Source organism: Aptenodytes patagonicus, chromosome 1 (genome assembly GCF_965638725.1).
Source record: "Aptenodytes patagonicus chromosome 1, bAptPat1.pri.cur, whole genome shotgun sequence".
Taxonomy (NCBI): Eukaryota; Metazoa; Chordata; class Aves; order Sphenisciformes; family Spheniscidae; genus Aptenodytes; species Aptenodytes patagonicus.
This window is the reverse complement of record NC_134949.1, coordinates 94,031,393-94,055,029: the sequence shown is the minus strand read 5'-3', so window position 1 is coordinate 94,055,029 and position 23,637 is coordinate 94,031,393. Positions and strand designations below refer to the sequence as shown.

Here is a 23,637-nt window from a genome sequence, read left to right as displayed (position 1 = left end):
GAGTTCAGTCATCCAAAAGCCGTCTCCCGTATGGAGGGTCTGGCTTCCCGCATCCCGGCGCCTCTTCCCTCCTCCTCCTCCTCCTCCCGCCGCGCCTGAGCTCTGCGCGGCCCCCCATCCCCAGCGGCAACCCGCAGAAAAAACACAACCACCACCCCCAAACCAAGGGCCCCCCACCTTCCCCTTCCCCCCCCAAAACAGGCTTTTCCCCTCTCTTTTTCTCTCTTTCTCTATTTTTTTTTTTTTCTTCTGTGTGTGTGTGTGCTGAATTCCCCGCAGATCCGGCCTGGAAGTTACCAGCTCCTGGAGTTAAGCCTCTTTGTTGCTTCCCTTCGTTTGGGGCATCTTTGTGTTTCCCCCGCCTGCTCCACCGGAGACTGCGGTGAGTGAAGCGAAAGAGGGCCCGGGCCCGGTGGCGCTGGCAAGGGGCTGGGAGGATGGCTGTGGCGGGCGGCGGGGCGCAGGGCTTTCTCCCCTTCTTCAGCCGGGGGCGACGGCAGCCAATCTTTGTGTCAAGAGTTTGGGAAGTTGGTGTGGGGATGCGGGAAAGGGGCTCTGTGGAGGGACACGGGAGATGTGACAAGGGAGGAGTGGAGACCTGCAGGTCCCCAGCAGTTCAGGGCTTGTTTTCGCTCAGGCAGGTGAGATGTGGGGGGTTCGGCCGTTTCCCTCTAGCTCTTCCTCCTCAGTCGGGCGGCGTTAATGGAGGGCCCAGTGCACGCACACACACCACAGTGCTCTGGCACTTGCCTGAAACTTCCCCAAAAGCTTGGTCCGCAACATCACCCTGTCCTCGCCACCAGCTAGTCGAGGAGGGACAGTGCGTGGTGGAGAGGCAGAGGGAAAAGCTGTGCAAAATAAACCCCAGATTCATCCTCCGTTGCTGCAACTCTTGTCAAAAGCTGATGGGAGTTTGCAGGCGAGACCCAGCTCCTGCAGATGCGAAGGCATTTCAGTTTGTGCCCTGTGAAGGGGCTGCTGCTGCTACTGCAAAGAAAAGCGGGGATGGGTAATCTGCGAGTAAAATCTTTGTCCTCTTCTTGTGCTACTGTAGAGTTTTTAACCCTAGTGCAAGGATGAGGAGCTATTTGGGTCAGGGGAAGTAATTTTCTGCTCAGCAGTGGGATGCTGTAGGATTTGTGCATGCGTGCCTCGCTTCTTGGACTGCAACTTTGGCAGGTCCTCTGGATGGTGACTGTAAATAGAAAATGTGTTGGGGAGAAAGTGGGATGCTGAATTTGTAGTCATGTCCAAATGAGACTTTTTAAAGTGCTCTGAAGATATTAATAATTACTTTGAAAAATAATAACAAAGTTTTCCCAATACGCCTGGCTGGCAAAAGGTATTTAATACGAATCTTTTATTTTTGGGCACTTCCCCAACTAATTCTGGTACCCCAAGTGTTATTTCACTGGCATTGTAGGAAAGGCAGTTCAGGTCTATTAAAGGGGGGGGTTTGTCCTTGTTTGTTTTAAAGAAACTCTCTTGACCTCTCTGCAGCATTATGCGAGTGGGATAACAGGAATCCACACACACACTGTGCGCCCGTGCGTAATTCCCGGCATGTCTTAAATTGCTTGTTTTTCTTGGTGCCCAATTCTCTTAATTTTGACACTGCTACCGTGGTGCCTTTTTGATATGTCCGTTTGCAATCTGCCATTAACATTTCTTTTCCCATGTGCTAAAAAAGTACCGTGGAAGATATTAGAAGAATGTGGGCATTTTGTAAGTAGGATTTTATCTTAGTTTTCTTTTCTTTTGAAACTAACTGCCTCAGTGTGCATATGTTCTTGCATATTTATGCATATATACATACATGCACACACTTTTATTGAATGGGTTGGACTATTGAGGTTTATGGCTCTAGGAAGGATTTCAGGAGAAATACATCATGGGTTTGCAGTGAAGATTTGTTCTGTTTATTTAAGTGACCTAAAGAAATGAAGGTGAAATAACTTCCTGTGTTAATAGGAGTCATCTTGGGATCTTCTAAAGTAAATAGCACAATTAGGGAGAGCTGTGAGCTCCCTGCTGGGTGAGCTCCCTGCTGGGTGCATGATATTCTCTGACAAGAAATAAATGGAGTTTTGTTCCATGTAATTTTCTTAACCCTCCCCTCTAGATACAATTACAGGGACTCATACTGCATGTACAACGCAGACAAGGTCCTGGTAGGTGTTTTCTGCGAGGGTTGAAGTCAGATACAGAACAGTCCTCCCTGCTGGTGTAGTTCCCGTTGGGGAAAATGAGGCAGGTTCATCTGAAGGGTGCACAGACAGCAGACAGATCCCTCCAAGCCTTCAGGACCAACTTGCAGCCCTGCAGTTTCCAGGCTGCTGGTACAGCTTCTTCCACCTGACTAGGGCCAGCAGAGTTGGCCCTTTGGGAGCCAGCTGGAGCCTCCTGCCGAGCAAGGAGTGTTGCAGGTGGGGCCATGAAGCAAGCAGCCTGCTTTGTCCCCATCCTCCCCAGTGATGCAGAGGGGAAACTTCCTGAGTTAAGAAAACTAATCCATTTAGGGCAGACCTGAATTTTTGTAGTTTCTTGTCATTGTTACTGAATGACCACACTTGACTAAAACACCAACAAAACTACCTGCCAGTGCTTCCCAACCTCTTCCTGAATTGCATGTCCTCAGGAGCACAGAAACCTCACAGTCTGGTACGATGCACAGAAAAAAAAAACGTATTACTTCTTCTGTGCCTGTGGGAGGGAAGATGGGTGACATGGCAGGAAAGACACTCTTCAGGTGGAAGCACGGGTTTAGATGTGGAGCTGTTTGGTCTGTGTCCTCAGCCGATGCACATGCCCTGTGTGAGCTTAAAGAATTTTCTCCACAGCCTTGGTTTTCCCATGCAGAAAATGGAGCTAAACCCTCTGCCAATGGGGTGAGCACTGTGGCGGGGCAGATATTGCCATCCATGTTGACTCTTGTCAGCCGACCAGCACCCACCCTCATGTCTGTCAGAGCAGAGCTCAGGCACACCAGGGAGGACCCACTCTGCTGTGCCAAGCTTCACTGGGGCTGCCACAGGGCTGGAAAGGCACCTCTATGCCTCCAAAATCCTTTTTCCAGGCAAAGACAGGCTGTCTCCTCAAAATCCCCCTTGTGTGCCTTACAAAGTGGCAGGGAAGAGTGCATTGGGGACCATGTTGGTTGTTTTAGCCCAGGTTGGCCTGCAGGTGGGTTTTTAGAGACCTCAGGCTGTTAGTCTCAGTTTAGTCGCTCAGCCCACAAGAAGTTACAGCAGCAGTAGGCCAGTGTAACTCTGAGTTAACAGAAGTTTCTTTGCCAGTAAATGATGGTGGATTGGTCATTTTAATTCCTGATGCTGAGTGCCTCAGAGGTATGAGGTGCAATTCCCTTGGACTTCTTTGATGTACAAAGATGACTTGATGTATTACTGCTGGCATGTTATGGACCAAGGCTTGCAAATCTCCTGGTTTAAACCGTTACCTCTCAGGCTAAAAACTTTGCAGTGCAAAGTCTATGGTTGGGATGGGATATCCCACAAAGAAAAAGCTCTCTTGCAAAATCTTCAGAGACTTCCTGTTTCTGGTTAGACTGAAAACATCCTGAGGGAAAAACCTGCTGCTGTGTATTTTGGTGCTCCTGTGGTCAGTCTCAGTTTAAGAGGTTGTTACGTATTCCAGTTCCTAGGCCACGAGAACAATTTAAGGAGAATAATGAATAAATGAATTGCAGGTCCTTAGGTAGAATGCGGGTGAATATCATCTTCCAGTTTTCTAAATGTACTTTGGGTAATTGTTCAACAAAAGGTATCACGAGCATCTTTTTTTATTTCCTGGTATTTGGTTTAGTTCCTCTTGGCCCCGAACCATACGACATTGTTTCTCATGCTTCGTTGGCTGAACATAGTGCCTGAAGCCAGTTTTCTGGAGGGAATGCTTGAAGGACAGGAAGCTTTCAAAATTTGCTTTGTATGCATATTTGTGCATAAGAGTTTTTTAAAATCTACTCTCCACAGGAGCGTGTGCTCCAGCAACACAGCTGTATGAGCATCCATGGGAAGCTAAGACAAAAGGAGCATGGGTGCAGTGGAAGCAAGTCAGCTGAAGAGCTCGGGAAGATATTTGTTGCAGGGAAAAAAAACGCTCGACGCTTGCACAGTCCCAAAGCTGCCACAGGCAGTGCAGGGCTTTCTACATAAACGGGGAACAACAGATCCCTGCCCTGAGGATGTTGCATGCTCCTTTTATTAAAATGGCCTCTCTTCTTCCCTGCAAAAGGACAAATGGGATGGGAGGCTCAGCTGTGCCTGATGGGGTTGTTAGCAGAGCACCTGGCACAACGCAGACAGGGTGCCTGAGAGGGGCTCTCAGGGCTGCCGTTGTGTGTTGTAGGAGCTCTTGAGTAAGCGGCAGTGCCAATTTATTTTGGCTCTGATGGGATCGATGGAGGGAAATGTGCTTCAGGGAGCGTGTGGGACGTGCTCGAGCTTCTTCGCCCTCCTTGCGGGAAGCATGCCAGCACAAAGGTGAGAGCCAAACTTTACCCTTGTTTTCTGCTCAGCTGCTCTGGGGAGGCTGCTGCCCTGTGGCCGAAACCCTTCCCTGATCTCCCTTTAGATGTGAGGATGGTGGCTGCACCTTGTGTCCGTGCAGCGGGTCAGAGGCTTGCTGGGCAAAGTCCAAACCACACCACAGCGTCTTGCCCCTATGAAAACCCACTGTTGTCGAGTTCACAGAGGTTTTGGGCTGTGGTGTCTCTATATACATCTGTGAAAACCAGAAGGTGTTTTCGAAACCGGTCATTTTTCGTTAACTTCTCTGCCCGGCGTAGGCAGTAAGTCTTTCACCCTGAGCCCCGCGGTGGCAATGCCATTTTGGCTCTACAAGGTCCACTCTGGCAAAGAAATTAGCCAGCAGGTCATACTCTTATGCAGAGCCACAGTCCTGGGGCCCTGCCAAATGCAAGGATGTGTTCACTGGTTGCAAGGTCAGCGAGTCTGAACAAGCTCGCGTGTCTAAAGATTGCGCATCAGGCCTTTCTGCTGTTCTTTAAATCATAAGAGCAGAGAGAAAAAGTGTGCAAAGATCCCTGCCAGAACTGTGTTGTCAGCTTTCAAATACCAAAATGAGGTTGCTTTTTACTTTTCTCCTAACTAACAAAAGGACAGGTTAGGCAGAGCCCTGTGAATCAATGTGTTGATCTTAGTGTGGTTAAGAAACCTACTGAGGTAGTCTTTGAGAAATAAACCTCAAATGTGGATACGCTGGCCTAGAATATAGCATTTAGATGCAAAATGCAGCTTCCTCTGATAACGCCACTATAATTTATCCCGGTACTTTTAGGTAGAGCAGCCACCTCGCTTAGTGATGCCAGTGTTTTAGGGCGCAAGCCTGGAATGTGAGGAGAGCTGGGTTTGGTTCTCCTCTACACTGCAGATTTCCCCCCGAGTTGGGGCAGGTTGCTCTTTGCCTCAGCTCTCCACCTGCAAAACCTGTAAGTGGCACTTCCCTGCCTCCTTGTGGTGTTGAGGATAGGTCTGCTGGAGATCGAGAGAGACCACAGGTTTGCTGGCCCTCAAAAAACCTCTCAGATAAGGACCATAGTTGGTTTCAGCAGAGAGCCTCCTGCGGCATTGGCAGCCCAATGGGAGGCTCCTGCGGTTGCCTCTGGGGACGTCCGCCTGTGCGTGCTGGGTGTATGTGGGCTCTGTAAGGGCTGCGTGATGCTTTTGGTTTGGAAGGTAAGCTGGGTGTGCAGCTGTAGAGAAGCCCCTCTCTGAGCATGACCCTTGGGGAGTCTAGCGTAGGTAGTAGCACTGCAGCTGCAGCGAATTTATGGCTCTAGCCAGTGGTGGTACAGAGAGGCCATTGTAATCCTATGTACTGTACAGTGTACATCTCAACAGGCAAAGTGGCTCCTGGGTTGGTTTTTTTTTTTTCCCCCTCCTCCTCTCCATCCCTTCACGTCTAGCTTTATGAAGTTCCTCCCCTTAAATTGCAAATTTGGCCTTATCTTCAAAGAAGCCCTTTGGTGCCAAGCTTTTAAAGGTAGGGAGGAGGCGAGAGCAAAAACATCAAATCCATTAACAGCCCAGTTGCCAGAGAAAATGTTTTTTAAAACAAAATCTGAAACCTTAGTGTTTGAGATCCAAAGGCGAGATTGAATACAAGTATGGGCCTTGTCCCCGGAGAGTCACAGCGCTGGGAATACGCTGGCAGAGACCATGGAGCAAGGATTCTTGTGCATGCACGCACACAAATAGACAATTATTTGGAAGCCAATAGTATTCTGGATGCTGAATAATAATTTACTTCATCTAGTGCCTTCTGTCCCAAGTTGCTCCCTGAGCTGTAGCTGACGTGGAGAGTGTTCTTGTCGTTCCAGCCCTCTGCTGGATGGCAGTCCCCTCTGGGGCAGGAAGGTGGTGCTTGCTTGCACGTTCCTTGGCCGTGGGTGGTAAAAAGGACTAGCTGGCGCTGCTTCTTTAGAGCCTGCCGCTGTCAGTGAGAGATTCCTTTGGGCCCCCTGAATGGTGATGGGAATGTGATTTTTATTTTTTTTCCCCCAGAAGCAAGCTGCTTGTTTAACAAACCCAAGCAGTATCAGATTGAAGGTGTGGGTTTTGCGTCCCAGTGTCAAGAGATGTTTTCAAAAACATGCTGGGTGGGATTTTTCAAAAACACCTGGGGTGACTTTAATGATGTGGTGGAGAGTCAGACGTATGCAATGAGAGACCAGACAGCTCTCCCCTCACTTTTAAGTACAAGGTCTCACTTGGCGGGTTTGTGGGATGGTCCCACTGTCACCAGTGTAGCAGCTGCCCAAATTAGTCCCAACTACCTACTCCTGCATGGAAGTCAACTTTTTATTTCAAAAGTGGCTATCAGGCACATCTTGGCTCGCAAGCAGTTGAAGTGCAGCTTCTAAGCCAGAGCCATCTGGGCAAAAGGAGAGCATGATGGCCCAGTTATCCAGCTGTAATGGGGTCTGAATCCAATGAGGAGCACCCCATCACTGACTCCTTCTGGTGCCTTGTGGGACGGCCAGCCAGACCACAGCAGAGCTGTGGGACCCTGGCAGGCGGAGGGCTTGACATCTACTAGCTTTTGAGTCCCTGCGGGGACTTCCCTACCCCTCAGCTGGCCAAGCGGTGTATCTGGCTTGTAGCTGTCAGCCACCTCTGGAGCTGGAGGCTCGTAGGGTGACACAGGGCTGTGAGAAGCTAGAGCATGGAGTGCTTCTCAGAGAGGCATGCCAGCTGCTCTGGATGTGTCCGTCATCACTGTTTCATCACTCTGCTGTTGCTCTTGAGGTGTGTGGGGCTGGCCTGAAGGGAAGAGGTCTTTGCTTCCCAGCAGGTGAGGAGCAGAGCTCCTGGTTGCATGCCAACTTGTGCCTGAACACTTCCGTAATGCTGTAGAGAAAGAGTCCAAGGCAGCACAAGGGCTAGTTGCTTTTGAGGACCATGCTACTCTGGCCACCTGAGCTGCTGTGAATGTTGCAAGAGTAGTTTAGCACATTGGCACCCCAGCTCCAGGCCCTGCCAGAGATCACTGCCCAGCCAGCAGAGAGGAAGAAGGTCTTGGGATCATGGTCAATTATGCTCGGTGACAGATGCTGAAGAGGGGGGTCAGTACCAACGTAGGGAGCTGGAGCTGCTGGAGCTTGAGTGTGTGTTTGCTGACCCTGCTTCCCCCTTGGCAGGGAGGCGAGTAACTGGTCTGCGGAAGCGTTAGGGAAGAGCTCAGGAAGATATTTGCATGCAACAGTGTGGTTTACATGGCTACAGCAAGACAAGCCAGCCCTGTATCTCATAGGACAGGCACCAGTCTACTAGTGAGAGCTAGCTGTACTTGCCCTGTATGCAAATATGCAATACAAGCTGTGCGATCCTGCTGATTGCATCATGAAACCTGTTGTCTTTTGTGGGAGCAAGGGTCAACTATACATCATGTAGCAAGTTAGGCAGGAATACACTTGCTAAATGTACAGTTGTCATGTTTTCCTCACGATTGCCTGGACTGTAGATTTGGGGAGGAGGGAAAAGGAGCACAAAGAGAAGAACGTCAAGAGCAAAGTGGCAAGCCGTGTTTATCGTTGATGCCTGACCTGCACTCTACCCTGTAATCTGTCTCCCCTGGGATAGCTTCGGACATCCCTAACCTCTGAGCCACTTCAAAGAACCACCTTAAAAAAATTTCCCAAACTAGTGACCGAGCAAACAAGCAAAAATTTCAGCAGCCACAAAAATGTGAGCATAACCCAGTTTTTGCATAGCTCCAGCATTGAAGATAAGTAGAGGTTTCTTAACTTTGACTCTCTGGATGAAGGCCTGAGAAAGGCCTGCCACGCCATCTTCCCCCATCACCATATTCCAAAACCTAAATTATTATTTGTATTACAGTTGTGTCTACAAGTTTTAACCAAGGCTGGGACCCGGCTATGTTAGATACCATGCTAACTTGTAATGAGAGATGGTTCCTACATCCCTATTCAAAACAGCAAGATAAATGCAGAACAGGAGGTAAAAGCAGAGCATGAAAAAGGACACATGTGCCTTGGGGTGACTCAGCAGGTCAAGGACTGGAGCTTAGTACAGACCCCGTGTTGCCTGATACCCAGTCCCATGCTCCATCCTCTTCCTTGGTCTGCTCTTCAGAAGAGGAGGTCAAAGTCGAGCATCACTAGGGCTTGACTGAGAGTTGTCTGCCTTGAAGCTGAGAGTTGTCCATAGCAGAGTCTCATCTTCCTTGGCCCTCAGCTCACATCAGTCAAAGAGTGATGTGGCTTCATGTGCTCCGGTAAATGGTTGCCCAAATGGGGCACTTGGCACTGCAGGTGGTGTTGGTAGCATCTTGCCGCTGTGGCATGCCTTGCATTGGGGCAGGCAGCCTGTCTCACAGAGCTGAACTCCTACCTGTCTTTAGAAGGCAAATGAGCAGGAGGTCTGCCGGGGCACTGGGAAGCGGCAGGTGGAAAGCAAGAGCATGTGGCTGAAGGGGAAGGAAAGGAGCAAGTTATGACTTTAATTCTCTCCTGTCAGCTGGTTTTCAGTTGCAGCATTGTGCTTTGAAAGATAGCTGGGAGAGCAGAGAGCCAGTGTAATAAAAGTGTTTTGCTTGCAGTATGCAGTCTCAAGTAAAACAATCTCATTACGTAAATATTGTGTGCCGCCTTTCTCAAGGGGGGTGGTGGGAGGGGGTCTGGGACCATGTTCCTCCTGCTATGGAGGCACTGGCTTTCAGTGCACAAGCCAAGGATAAACTCTACAGATGATGCTAAGGCCTAGTCCGTGGCTCGTGCTGTGACCCAGGTGCAAGCAGAGACGTTGCTTACCTCTCCACGGTCAGCACAGAGGTACCTTATGCTGTAGGGAGGTGCAGAAGGAGGAATGAGGAGCAACAAGGGCACAAAGAGCTGCTCTTCCTGAGAGCTGCAGGCCACGTTGGGCGTGTGGCTGGGGATGCACAGGGATACCCAAACGCTAACCTGACCCCTGCAGGCACAGGTAGCCCAGGATGGAGCAGTTGTGTGGACACTAATGGCAGGACATGATCAAAACCTGGCTTGATGGGGTAACTGGGAACTATCTCTCAAGGAGTATAGGATTGCTTCAGTGAAACCTGGGCAGGTTCTTTCACTCCTCCTTTCTTGTTTGACTTACAGCACTGTTTTGGGAGCAGTTGGGATGCATAGGCATCTTCTTCTGGCACCTGTTTGTTTGCAAAGAGCTATGGACAAACTCTCCTGGGGGGCTGCTTGTGGCCATATCTTGCTGTTGTGTGAATAACAGCCTGAACTGCAGTTGGAGGCTTGTTGCATAGAGGAATGCTTTGAAACGTATTGTTTTTAATGGCACTGTGTTGCCAAGGGCTCTTTGTGGCTGGATGAAGAGATGACTCCTTCCCCTGCTCTGCAGGGAGAGGAGCCTATCCAAAGCAGGACTCCTCCGTTTTGCAAGTGGGTTTGATCTGCCCACTGCAAGCCAAATAATTTAATTACAGAAGAGATCTTAGATGAGGTGTTTGGGCCCTTACAGTTTCTCCCTGGCTCAGTCAGTGCCTTGGGAGTGGTGGGAGATGCCAGACAGCTGCACAGTTACGGCTTTTTCTTCTCTGTTGGTCCCAGGTCCCTCCTTGTGCATGAAAGACTGTAAGGAGGCACCAACGTAGCTGTTGCCTTAATTTCTGTCCAGCTGAATTAGGCAGGGCGTGGGATGGAGAAGGTGTCAAAAAATTGGTTTTTGCCGTCCATCCCTCCTCGTGCTTAGGAAAAATAATCTGTTCCTCTCTCCCGGCACACACATCCCTCTCAGTTTTGCTGGGGAGGCTTTTTTCACTCAGACCACGCAATGGGGAGGGAGAACAGGATTGCAGCTGAGGCTGCTAGCGTGCCCCTGTTCCCCATGTGCGTGCTGCCTCCCAAAGGACGTGGGGACTGCCGCCAGGCCCTCGCACCCCCCTTTCTTCCCATTTTCTGGCTTTAATTTCCTCTCTTCTGCCTGAGGTCCCTGTATGCCAACAACAGTTGCTGGGGCTGAGAAAGGCTTGTTGGGCCGTATCCCGGATGCCCCTGTCCTTACTTGTTTTGGGGAAGGCTGATAAGGAACAACTGGGGGTGTCTCCCCAGGCGCCAGCCCGCTGCCGGAGAGGTGCTCCCAGCCCTCACCGACCCGGGGCAAGTGCAGGGCGCTGGCATGTCAGAGCGGGTTTGGGGAGCCCTTGCCCGGGCAGGGTGGCTGCCTGTAGTTGCAGGCAGGGCTGCTGCCTCCTCAGAGGTTATTCTGGAGAAATACCATCCCTGAAAAGAGAGTCACATCCCTCCTGCCCTTCTTTCCCCCTGGCTGGTGGATTGGGGCTCAGGGATTCAAAGGCAACGTTTTCAAGTCTCCACCAACATTTCTGATCTCACGTTTTGCAGACTGGGAGGGTTTTGTGCTGACCTGTCTCCTTATAGGCAGCCAGAGAAGCAGCTCAGTTGGGCTGGCGGACATGGCATGCACTGAGGTGCCAGCATCTGCAAGGGACATACAGGCACCGGGCCAAAAAGCCTCAGCAAGCTGTTAATGAGCCACAGATCAACAGCTTTATCTGGGAGCCTGCCGCCTTGGGCTTCTAGAGCTTTCTGCTGAAGAAATATATGAGTAAAAGCTGGTGGTAGATAAGGGTTGGGAAGGAAGACCCTAAAATAAAGATCCTTAGAAAGGCACATCTGGGGTGGACCTCAAGAGATCGCCTCCACCAGAGGCTCCTCGTGTTTTTTCTGAAGGTTTCCTTAACTACTTGGGGGCTGCAAAAAAAGACTCATTTTCCATGTAACACTTTTGTAGTCGATAGGTAAGACCAGCAGAGGTTTCTCTGTGGCTTTTACGGCAGAGGCTCTTCAGAGGCTTTGCTGGGGTATAAAGCCCCGGAGGCTGTGATGGATGTGTTCCCCCCTTGCACGGGGAAGGACGCTCCTGACAGATGTTTGTTATCAGCAAAGCAAAGCAGGAGAACAGACAAACTTCAGCTGGCAAGAAATGCAGAGGGTAATTACCGTTGTTTCCCTGTTGGGCTTGCAGAGGGAATTCTGGAAGCTGCTTTTTGTCCCATTGTTATAGTTTATGTTTATATAGCTTATCTCTTTCATGGGGGACTATTCAGTCCTGCAGCGTGTTGTAGATGTGACTGTATGAGAACAGCTTGCTTTAGCCATCCCAGGGCAGAGTGTGCCAGCTGCACAACTGGATTTAAAATCATGGAGTAGCGCTTCCTCAAAACTGAGGAGTGCTTTTCATCCTAAAAATGTTTGTGGTATTTTCCAAATTAAGAAATGGTTAATAATTTCCCTATTGGTAATTCTGAGATTGAATTTCCCTTATATAGCTGAGTTTTCCCAGTTGCTACAGGGAGGGGGGAAGCCCTTATTCCCTTCCACTTCTAATATTGCATGTGTGGTCTGTAGCAAGTGACAGTATTTAACATAATTTGGAGGGTAGGTACTGATGAGCTGGTCTACAGATGACTTTGCACTGAATAGTGAAAGTTTTTTCTAGGGCTATTTGCTGCTATGGGACAGTCACAGACTTCCCTTCTCAAAGAAAGTGTTGACAGTCTCTGTAAGCAATTAGAGATAAATGTCCTTGAGGCAGAGGATGTCTTTTTATTGTAGTTTTGTAGAGTACCTAATACTGAGGTCTTAAAGGAGTCTCTGTAAAGTAAGAGAATCGAACACTCCTCATGTTCCTTTACTAAACAGTAATGTAAGGATCTTTGGAAGATCCAAAGAGTTTTAAATTTTTTTTTTTTTTTTCCTGGTAGGCAAGTGAGCAAATGTCAGAGGTTTGCTATGTTCTCCCAGACCACTGCTGGGTGAGTCTTTGGAGAGGATGATCTGATCTCTTCTGTGAAACACCTACTAACACCTCTCAAGCAAAGGTGATTTTTGCATTAAAAAGGCTTTCTAAATTGATAAAGCAATTCACAGCACAAAAACATCTTAGTCCTTTGCAACAGAGGAAGAAGTAGACTTCTTGACTTAGACCATTGCTGGGGCTTTTAAGAATTTTTTGGGCTGAGCAGTATACGTTAATAGATGGAGAGTAGATTCACTTCTGTTCTGCTTCTCCTGTTGTCACCCCCTGAGGCCCAGGGGCTGGTGTCACTGTTTCTTCCTGGTCTCCTTACTGCATACGGTTTTCTCCAAAAATGACTAAACTTATAAAACGAGGATTGGGTTTTGGGGTTGGGGTTTGGGTTGGTTTTTTTTTTTTCTTCCCCTATTCTAGGACAGACACTGACCACAGTCATGTATTTGTTTTTTTCCCTTACTTCCAAATGCAGTCACATAACAATAGCCTGGAAAAAAAAATACTGGAAGCTATTTGGTCATGAATTTGTTTCCTTTTTTGGGCTACAAGGAGTGGGTTAGCATTTGGGTGAGGAGGCTGGGAGCTCCAAGCCGTCTCTTCCAAGGTTGAAGAGGGTTTAAATGGGCACCATCCCGGTAAAATGAGAAGTACTGTAGAAAGGCAGCCTTTTGGGGGCAAGCACTTCCATTGCTCCATGTGCAGAGCCTCACGCTTGGGGCCCATTTTCTCAGCTGGCCCCAAGACGTTATTTGCTGTTTACGTAATAGTAAAGTCTTGCACAGATGCTGCTAAACAGGCTTTGTCTGCCACTGGCAGACAGGGACGGACTAGAAGAGAAATGCTGCCTCCCGTATCAGGCTTCTTCAGAAGTGGGTGACTGTTTGCTTTCCTTAACAGATTGCTGATAGAATGTGGTGGGTGGTGTTGTCTTACTTATTTATTTTATGTAGGATGTCATGACAGATGCTGATTTTGAATGTTGTCTGCAGCGGTAGAAACTGATTGCTTTCTAAACCAAGTTGACTAGGATGGAGGCATGGGAGCTGATGAGATGCGGGATGATCTGCAAAAGAGGAAAACCAATCGGAGTACCAGTTGGCTGTGTTCTGTCATCACTCTGCCGAGGAGCAGGAAAAGAAGTATTTTGCAGACAGGATTGGGAGTGTTCATGTCCATTAATAAAAACATTCAATATGTTTTCAGTGACTGGATCTTTGGGTCTTGGGAGGTGGTATCACCGTTTACAAGGAAAATGAAAGGTCATCAAGTGGGACAAAATGAATATGTGATTGCTGCACTGGTCAGGAGGGTGGTTGTTAAAATCTCAAACAGTACAGGCAGTGAAATCTTGAAATTTTATCAATGGTTCAATGGATTTGGTCCTTATAGGAGAGAAAACGAAAGCAAATGGAGCTTATGCATACTGGAGAGAGAATACCATCTGATAAAGGCTAGACCAGTAGGTAAAGTTTTCAAATTGCAGGAAATTTCCTTAAAGTATTTATTTATTTATGGCTTTGCCAAAAAATTTTCGACCAGCTGTGTTTAAAAGTATAACAGTAATGAGATACTTAAAAAAGGAGTTAATCTGTCCCTCTCTTTGACATGCTGCAGAACACCAGCTGTAGCACAAGCAAGCCCTGGGGAATCAAAATGGCATAGCCCTGCAGCCTGCAAAACAGTCACACCTTGGGAGGCTAAACCCCAGAGGGAAGCACCGGCCTGCAGCAGGTCACAGGGATGCTGGAGGGGTGACCCTTTGGCCATCCTCCAGGGGCAGCAGGTTCAGCCTGCCCAGCTCTTCAGGGCTCTCCAAATCTCCCTGGTTCCCATAGCCCCTCAGCCACTTGTCCTCAGGGCAGCAAGACGCAATTTTGTCTGCGCTGCTGGGAGGCCTTGAACTGTCTCTGACACCCCCGATGGGGAAATGCTGGAATGAGGAAGAGGGGAAACCAAGGGCTTTTGTACTGAGGGAACAAAAATATCCTCTGCGTGTCCCTGGGTTCAGCTATTACAGACTCTCCAAATTGGACTGGTTTTTTGTTTTGCTTTTAAATGCTTCTTTAGCTAATGTGATTTTTTAAAATTTTTTTTTTTTGGCTGGAGGGTGTCTCTTTGGGAGACAGAGCCAGTCTGGGGCTCTTCATTTGGCCCATCCAGCTTATCCACAGAGCATGAACAAACCATCTCCTCTGGGCTGCATTTCCCTTAGGATTCCCTATGGCTTTGCAATGGCCAAGCCTTTGTGTTTGGTAGTGAAGGTAGAAGGGCCAGCAAGGGCAGGCCAGCTGTCCTGTGTCCTCCAGCCTTCTGCCAGCAGGGGCTCAGTGCAGGGTGGGGGAACGCTGGAACAGCTACAGCTATGAGACTGGTGAAAAATGTATGTGGTGATTGTCAGGAAACTGTTTTGAGGAAGAAGATGCCTCTTCTGACAATGGTGGGGTAGCACGTGGTGGACTGGAAAGGTAAAGCAAGTTAGGTTTTGTCCTAGGTGGAGGATTGTGTGGAGAAGTCTTGTATTCTCTGGGCCTACTGGTTTCAGCTTCAAGATGACATATCACAAGAGAAAAATCTGCTCTCCCCACTGTTTCCTTTTTCCACCACTGGTAGCTAATCAAGATTCAATTTTAATGACTTCCCTCTATTCTCTCTGCTTCCTTTCCCCCTGCCCCACACATGCCTTTTATATATATATATATTTTTGTGCATTTCTTTTTGGCAGGAGTTGAAACACAAGAAGTGTTTGGACCAAGATGAAACCAGTGGAGGAGCGTGTTGGGCAGTGCAGTGCTTTGTTCTGAGTTCAGGGGGAGAAGAGGGGGAAGTGGGGGGGGATGGGATGTCATTTCCCAGATGGGGACCCTGCCAAAGATGTTCTTGCTTTGGAAAGCAAAGAGCGACTTTTGAGGTTATACCAGGTTTAACCCTTTGTCATCTCACTTCTGCTGTGCAGGGAAACACCAAAGTTCTGGACCTAAAACGGGGCTGTGTTGTGTTACGTGGCCTAGGTGACCTGAATGGTCTCAAGCCAAAGTCTGCTGTTGTGACTAAACACTAACGACAGTTGGAGGTTCTTGTTGGAAACCTTAATGAGTGGATGAGAAATCTGTGGTTGTTTATCAGCAAGGGTCCAGAACTAGTGCAGTTGCCATTTGAAAAGCAAAATCAGCATGTTCCTTACAGGGGGTCAGGACTGCTGTGTTGTTTCCTCCCCTGCCAGAAGCACCTGGTGGGATTTGGGATGCTGCTGAACTCTGCTTCAGCTGTTCCCATCGGGGAGCAGGGATTACTTTTGCCTTGTGATGTGCAAGATGCTTGGGAAACACCTTGTCCTTTGACCAAAGGAGCCCTGTGCTGCTGGGACCCGGCAGCAGCGGCACCCGGCAGCAGCAAGCCCCAGCCCTGGGCAGCTCGTGGTTGTGCTGGGGACCGCTGGGAGGTCGCAGCACTTGTCCCTCCTCTCTGTTTTGAGCCAGTCTCCTGTGCGAGAAAATTGTGTTGCTGGCGGGTATGTGGGGTGGAAAACCTCCGTAGGCATGTACTGTTATATTTGTGACTGCCTTGGGCCATAAAGATTGCATGGTGTGTAGGCTGCTGATTTAATTGCCCCAGGGCTGTTGCACAGTAGCAAACTGAGGGTGGGGATACAGGAGGGGAGCAGAGAAGGGAAAGTTAAAGCAACTCTATCTCTTCATTAAGATCTTTTCCAGGTTGTAAATACTTGGAGCACTTGTGTCAGGACTCCAGAGGAGGTCATGCACCTCCTGATTAAAAAAACCCAAGGGTTTTGGTCTATGGTGCTGGGCTGTTTGTTGGTATGGGGATCCAGCCTCTTCAGTCTGGACGGGGTTCTCCTGGGAAGACCACGCTCTTCCCTCAGAGCTGGAGGGGACCAATGCTGTATGCATGAAATGCATAAAGTCCTTTTGTGTAAACCCAGGTGGAGTCACTATTCACCACAACTAAACCCTGCAAACCCCTTCTTCATGAGGACCAGCAGTCTTTCTGGCCCTCTCACAGCCCCTTTTGTCCAGCTAGGGAGATAACAGCTTTCCTAATTCCCCCATGAACCTCCTGAACATGAACACAATCTTCAGCTCCAAAGAAGGTGTTGGTAATTTGTGCTGGAGACCACAAACTTCCTCTTCCCAGCAGCTTTGGCTGCAGCATGTGAATTTTTGGTCACTTGCACAGAGCGCAGCTGGACCCAGACGTGCCAAGGGGTGGTTATAGCAGCACCACTCTGGGTGCATTGGTGGCCAGTGACTCACAGAGAAGTGATGCATCCAATGCTGGCCTTGAAACATGCCTTGTGTCTTGCACACTTCTTTCTAGACAACCAAGAGAGGTCGATCTGTAGGAAATGAATATAACACCACTCTGGTGTCACCCATCAGGATGAGGTGGGGGAGAATAGGGGCATGTGGACAGAAAATGTGTGTGCATGATCACCTGTGATAGGTTTCAGCTTTATTTTTCGACATGTGCAATCTTGAATACATTCCCATGGAGGTCAGTAGACCTGGTTGGAAATTTCACGTGCACAACTTACTGCACAGTATGTCTGAACTTGCATATTTTTAATCCCTTTTCTTGGACCCCTTAAGTCATCCACATACCCCTTCCGGCAGTCTTGTGAACCATGGGTGGGAAGCACCGGCCAATGGATAGGCACTTGGGTGGGAAGCGGAAGACCAATGTTTCCCTCCCTTGCCTTCATGCAGCCTTGCTAAGTGCCACCGAGCAGCCCTGGTTTCAGGGCTGGGATCAGCCGACCTGCCCTTAGATCTTTGGTGTGTTTGGCCCAGGTCTCTGGCTCCCCGTAAGCATGGTAACTACCACCACAGGCTTCTAGGTACAGCGGGACTGAAAATAAATTTGTGATACCAATAACTGTTGGGTATCACTTGTTATCTTGGAGGACTCCCTTCAGCCTGGAGTTTGGCTTCATTTCATTTGCCCAGGTGGTTGCGTGTGTACATGTGTGCTGCAGGAAAGTGTCCACTGAACCCACACAGATTGCTGTACCCACACCTACACCTACCCAGGTCTGCAAATCCTGTGCTGGATGAAAATATTTTGAAGGTGTGAATTGCTCCTTGTTCATCTAACCTGGTGGTGGGTCTTCCCGTAGCAGCTCAGCCCCTTGGCTTCACTAATACCTGCTGATGGGCTCGGTTGGCCTGTAACAGCTGATCATGGGGCATTTGCAAATGGTGTCACATTGACTCTACTGCTTCTCCTCCTCTGTTTACTTAGTTCTTGGCAGCTGCATGTTTGAATGTTTGCTTGACAAACACTTTCCCTGGAGTCTGTGATTACAGAAAGTTTAGTCTGACAAACCCCACTGAATTATCCTGTTCTCTGTTGTCAGTAATCTCTTGGTTGCTGTCTCCCTTAACCACAATATTTTGTGTGTGGTGCAAATTCATTTTTTTCACCCTTGTAATCAGCCTGCCCCTCTCTGCTTGGTTCAGTTACTGAGGCTGTATCCCCAGGATGCTGACATCTGTATTTTACTAATCCAGAAATCCTGGGGCTACCAGGAAGCAGTACAGATAATAAGACTGCATACCTGTCTAGCACCTTTCACCTGAGAATCTGAAATTGTCTGACTCATGTTCATCTGGTTACTGCTTGTACCAGCTGGGGTTTGCTATTCCTGTTTTTGCAACCTGGGAAGCTGAAACACAAGGTAGGGGTAAGCTTTGTCCAATAGATGAAGAAGCAATTCCAGAAATGTGGCATCATAACCTCCATGACTATGAGTTTCTATCCCTCTTTGTCTTGCAATACCTAATTTGCCCCCGAAAGGAAAGAGATCAGAGTGGGTTGGTTGGTTTTGAGCAACGCTGTATTTGCAGCAATCCATGGCTTTTTTTGGCACCCCTGTAAATTCCGCCCAAGAAGAAAAAGGCAATTGTAAGATTTCTCCAAGTTAAGTTACCTTCCTTGGCTGCGATCAGGGGTCCATAATGTAGTTCACAGGAAGAGCGCTATCCAAATATTGTCTCTTGTTGTCAGTTTAGTGGTTTGGAGCGATGCTGAGGGACAAGTGTTCACGGCAGGCCTGGAGAGGGGAAAGATCTTGTTGTGTTTCAGAGGTGGTGACGAGACTGGTGAAAACATGTCTGCAGGTGGTTGGGTGGTCAGCCTGGACTGTTAATCTGTCCAGCTGCTGGCCTGTTATGGATGAGGTCCAAGACCAGGTAGGACACTGCTGCTTTTCCTACCGCCTCCAAACACAGCTGAGGACCTTCCAAGCAAACCTGGGGTGGTTTATGGTTTTGGGTGGAAACCACAAGCAAACCATGTCAAATCACTGGATTCTACCCCAAACCAGGCAAAGTGTATGGGCTTCTGTCTCATTTCACTTGGAGATGACTGAGAGAGGAGGGAGATGGAGGAAAACCTGCGTGGATCCAGCGTTGATGTAAGGCCATAGGTGATCCGTTCCTAAAGCATGAGAGTACCGTTCCCACAGCTAGACCAGACAGGTGAGGGCAGAATAATACCCAAGCTGACGTCCCCTGGGAGCTTGGGTGTAAGAGGAGGGATATTTTGTCTGAAAACCTTCCAGAAAGGGATAGCTGGGGGGGGGGGGGGGAATAAATTGAAAAAAAAAAAAAAGAGGAGGAGGAGGAGGATTAGTGTGAATGCGTGCCCTCAATGTATGTAATCTCAGCTGAGGTGGTGGGGAAGTTGGGTCAGTGTTTCCTGCATTGTGGGGCCCTGGAGCATAGTGTGCATGGGGGATAAGAAGCCCTCAGAAAGAGAGGGGGAGAATTGCAAGCCCCAGGAGGTAAAAGTGTATTTATTTTTCACCTGTTGCATCAGAACACACTAATTTTGCCTGGGAGGGAGGGCAAGCACATGCAAAAACAGTCCGGCTCGCTAGGAAAGGGGTGGGGGAGCGTGATGCCAGATAGCTCGGGAAATGTTGCTTTAGGCCAGTCTCTTCCCTCCGCATCCACACAGGGCACAGGATCAGCACCCGTACGTACAGACCCTCCTGTGGGCATGTGCCAGGGCTTTGTAATGGAGCCACGCTCTCCCCTTGAGGACGGGGCACCCCCGGCTCCCCGCCCTACCCCCCTTCTCCCCTTCCCCCTTCTCCCATGTGCTTTTATTCCTTTTGCAAACAGTGTATGCCAAATCCGACTTCACGGCTGGCTCTGCTCCACGTGTTTGTTTTCTATGCCTGCGCGGCACTCGCCAGCTCTGCTTGTGCTGCGGCTCGGAGGTGGAGGCGGCGGGGGGAGAGCAGGCGTGGTGGGGAGGGAAACAGGAGCAGGCTGCTGCTTTCCAAGCCCTTATTTGTTTAAAGCTTAAGCCTGTTTGAGAGTGCCTTTTTGGAGTGAGGGGTAAGTGGCAGGGGCGGGATGCCGGGGAATGGAGAAAGTAAACTGTGCGTCAAGGAAAGCAAACTTTGCAGCTGGAATTGCTGCTGGTGCTTATTGTGTGAAGGGCCCGGGGAGGTGCCTCCAGCTCTGCGCTCGCTCTCTCAATGCAGGTGCAAATGTAAACGGGGAAGGGTGAAGAGCGGGGAGCCAGCAATGGGTCTGTGTTGTGCCCCATTGGCGCAAGCGCTGCTGCCCGGCGGGCGTTGGTACCGTGGTGGTGTCAAACACTGGGTCAGGTGCTGGCCACAGCTCTCACCAATGTGTCCTAATGGCAGGCTGGAGCGCAGGCAGGTAAGCCTCCCTTCCCAAGCTCTGCGGTGGCAGCGTGGTGCTGCCACAACGCGTTTCTCATTCTTTTGTCATGGAGCAGCCCCTTGCAGAGAGGGAGAAACCAGGTGCCAGCCCTGCCCATCTCTGCAGGGTGATGTGAGGTCTTGCTCCATCTCCTGCCCATGTTTGGGTCACTGTCCTTAACTGGACCATCATTTTTGGAGAGGTTTATTTATTGCTGGGATGATAAACAGGGCAAATGACGTGCAGACACAATCTTTAAAAAAAAGCCCAAGAGACGCGACCGTCTCCTCTTCATCTCTGGGGCAGGGGAAATCTGCCATCTGTCCTGACACCCTGCTGCAAGTGTGCCCTCCATCATTTTTCACCTCCGGGTGGGCCCCATGGGATTTTGGAGCAGCACGGTGGCCACCGGTTGCAGCATGAATGTGGGCTGTGGCTCAGCCCATCTGGGTGCTGGCACTCGGTGCCCGAGCTGCTGCACACCACCTAGGCATTTGGCACTGGCTGGAGTATTTTCTATGGGCGGTCATTTATGTCCCTTTGTTTTGCTGGCCTCGAGCTTCCTCTTGTGTTTTTTGGAGTAGTGACATGGCTTCCAGGGGGAATTTGTCCCAGCAGAGAGTCCTAGAGGCTTTTGACCTGCTCCCATAACCAAAATGATTATTGTTAGTGAAAAGCATTTAAGTGACAGCTATGGAGAGTAAAAAAACCCATTTATTCCCAAATTTATAAAAGAGAAAAAAAAAACCAAACAAGTTTTAAATACAGTCTTCAAAGGACAAGGAAAATGGGCTTGTGCTCTTTTGCATCCCAGCAACAAGTCATTGCTGAAAGGAGTGCAAACTAGAAGGCAGTTTCTCTTTATGGTGGTGATGGGGATGTCTCTAAAGCCAGCCATCTGGGGATTAAACTTTGTATTGACGTTACTGGCGAGTACTTTGTCCTGTCTCTTTTGTATGCTCTTCTGGATTTTGATGTCAACTGTGTTAAACTAGCCTCGTGCTTGTTAATGCAGTTTCTGGGCCTGCTCCCATTGAAGTCATGGCAAAGATCAGGCTGATTTTGGAGGCAGCAGCATCAAGTCCTCTGTTATGATCTTCTGGATGTGTTGTTTTAGCAGGTATTTCTGCTGTGCCGCTGACTTATATTTAATAAGAGCTTGGTCAGTTTTTTACTGCAACTGTTGTAGGCGCCCCTGGTCTTCAAATACACACTGGAAGAAGGCTTAAAAGCTAGGAAAGCTACCCGAGTCTTTGCTCCAACAGGAAAATTTCCCCGTTGCAACTTCCCCCAAGGAAGTCTTAACAGTGTCACTGGCAGTTTCTGTGGGGTTTTCTGGTTTGGGGTTTTTTTGTTTGTTTGTTTGTTTCACTCTATTATTGTTCCTAATTGGACATGGACAAGATTTTTCTATTGTTCCTAGACAATAGGAAATACATTCCTCTTTTTTTTTTTTTTTTTTTTACTTAAAGGTAGGTTCATGTTTAAGCATATAAAGAAGTGGGCTGCTCTCAAAAAGCAGCTGCAGCCACTGTCTCTCTGACTTGTGATCTGCTCTGCGAACAAGAGCTTCCAAGACCCCGTTCAGAGGTGTCCGTAGCCGACAGACACACCGAAACGCTCCCTGCTTCCCAGGCACTCCTGCAGCACTTCATGCAGATGCTGACCGGTGGCGTTTGTCTGGTATACCGCTCCTCTGTGCTCTGGTTTGTATTATATAGATTCTGCTTTCAGAGAGAGGAGTGTTTCATCTGGTGGTTACCAGCATGAATGGATGCTGTGATATTTATTGTCTGTCCTGTTGCAAGCCTGACCCCATCACATGACAGAGACAATAAAATGGAGATCGGTCTCTTCAGGGCAGCTCCATGTCACACCTTTGCAATGATTTGTGGTCATTCTTCCCCGGGTCCCGTTCCAGGTGATATTAGGTAGCGTAGGATGTGGGATTTATAGCATTGCTGCCACATCAATGGCAAAATGCTTGTTTTGGTCAACGTGGTGGTGTCCTGGCGTTGGGAGGGTGAGGGTCGGCTGGGTGTGTGCACTCCCTGAGAGCTGCTGGGGGAAGCAACGCAAAGCACAGCTGAGCAAAAGCAGCTTTGGAGGAGAGCATCCCGCTCTCCCCGTGGAAAAATGTGCTGTTTCACTGGCACTAGAGCATGCTATGGAAGTGCATCTGTTGATTAAACTTTTGTCTTGGAGCAGGATGGAGTTTCTAATGAGAACAGGAGTGGTTTTCCTGCTATCATGAGTAACCCACGTTTAAACAAAGTGGAAGAGTGGCAGCTGGGGAGAGAGAGATTTGCTTGAGATATGGTGATCCCAGGTCACAGCCCCTGCTCTGAGGAAGGCAGGGCAAGGGCTTGAGCCTGGGCTCATGTGGCAGGTGAACTGTGACGTTGCCCACTGCTTGCCTGCCCAGCCCCTGGAGCAGTGGGGAAAAATGCAGCATAAGGAAATCGGCCAAAATCCCAACTCCCCTATTTCTCCTTCTTTCTTGACCTCTTCATCTCAGTTTAATTTTCCTGCCTTTTCCTTTCTGCCACCTTTATTCCCCACTTCCCTTTGGTATCGCGCAGGGCTTTTGCCCAGCATCACTTTCCCTGCATCTGCTGGGCCTGCCTCCTCTCTGACCTCTCCCTAACCCAAGAAGCAATTAGAGCCTCAACCTCAGACTTCAAGTTTTGGGGTTTTTTTGTTTGGAAAGGATGAGAAGGGAAAAACAAAAGCAGTGCCCTGACTAATGTAAACTAGCCACAGGCACATCTGTGCCTGCGTGATGACGGCTCCTGGTGGGAACTGCCCATCCCTCCCAGCACTCTCGTCCACTGCAGTTGCTGACAGGGAGGGGAACAACCTGACACTTGGCTCGCATTGGTGTGGGATTCAGTGCAGTGGAGCCCAGACCAGAGGCAGCAGCATTGCCTGGTGCTCACCGCCCCTCCTGCGGGTCCCACAGCATCAGCCCCCAGCGGAACCATCCCCTGGGCTTTCCTCACCCAGGTGCATGCTCTCCCTCGTTCCCAGCTCCTTGCTACATGCTTTGCCTCTCTGTCCAAATAGGAAAATGTGTAGATAGATAAACTTTATTACTGCTTGTGCCAAACCCTTCTAGCCAGTGGTGTGAAATCTCCCAGACATGGGATGGTTTTCACTCTGCGTTTAGTATGGCATCTGTCTGCAGCTCTGACTGCATTGACACTGATCTCTGGCTTTAGTTGTGATGTGAATGATAAAGCGGGTATTGTTTTCATATGGCAAGAGATAGGATGCTTCAGGCAAGTAATATAGTGCAGTGAATCCCCTGCTTCTAAGACTGAAGGTGTGTTTTCACATCACACTTGTGTCAGTGGGTGACCCCTTTCCTGCTGCCTCCTCTGCAGTGTTTCTCACCATGAAGATGCAAAGTTGTCCCATTGCGAAGCCTCAGATAAGTCACACTTTCTGGCTACACCATGAGCTGAGTTTGTAGCAAGCATGGGGCAAACTGAAAACACTCCAGAGTAGGTAACTAATCTCCACAAGTGTGTGGCTACATTGATGTGCTTTTCCGAGGGGATCCTGACCCTTTCTCCCAACACCAACTTTGGCATGAGAGTAGGTTGAGCTGC

General features: G+C 49.1%; 1 protein-coding gene across 2 annotated transcripts in view; it reads left to right on the top strand.

Moving 5' to 3' along the window:
* The first annotated feature begins 211 nt into the window (after positions 1 to 211).
* The window catches only part of BOC (BOC cell adhesion associated, oncogene regulated), a 57,039-nt gene continuing 33,613 nt past the window's right edge, over positions 212 to 23,637 (top strand). For both annotated transcript variants that reach the window (XM_076349188.1, XM_076349180.1), the window contains exon 1: positions 212 to 382. The gene's annotated coding sequence lies outside the window, so the exon portion shown is untranslated. The remainder of the gene's footprint in view (positions 383 to 23,637) is intronic.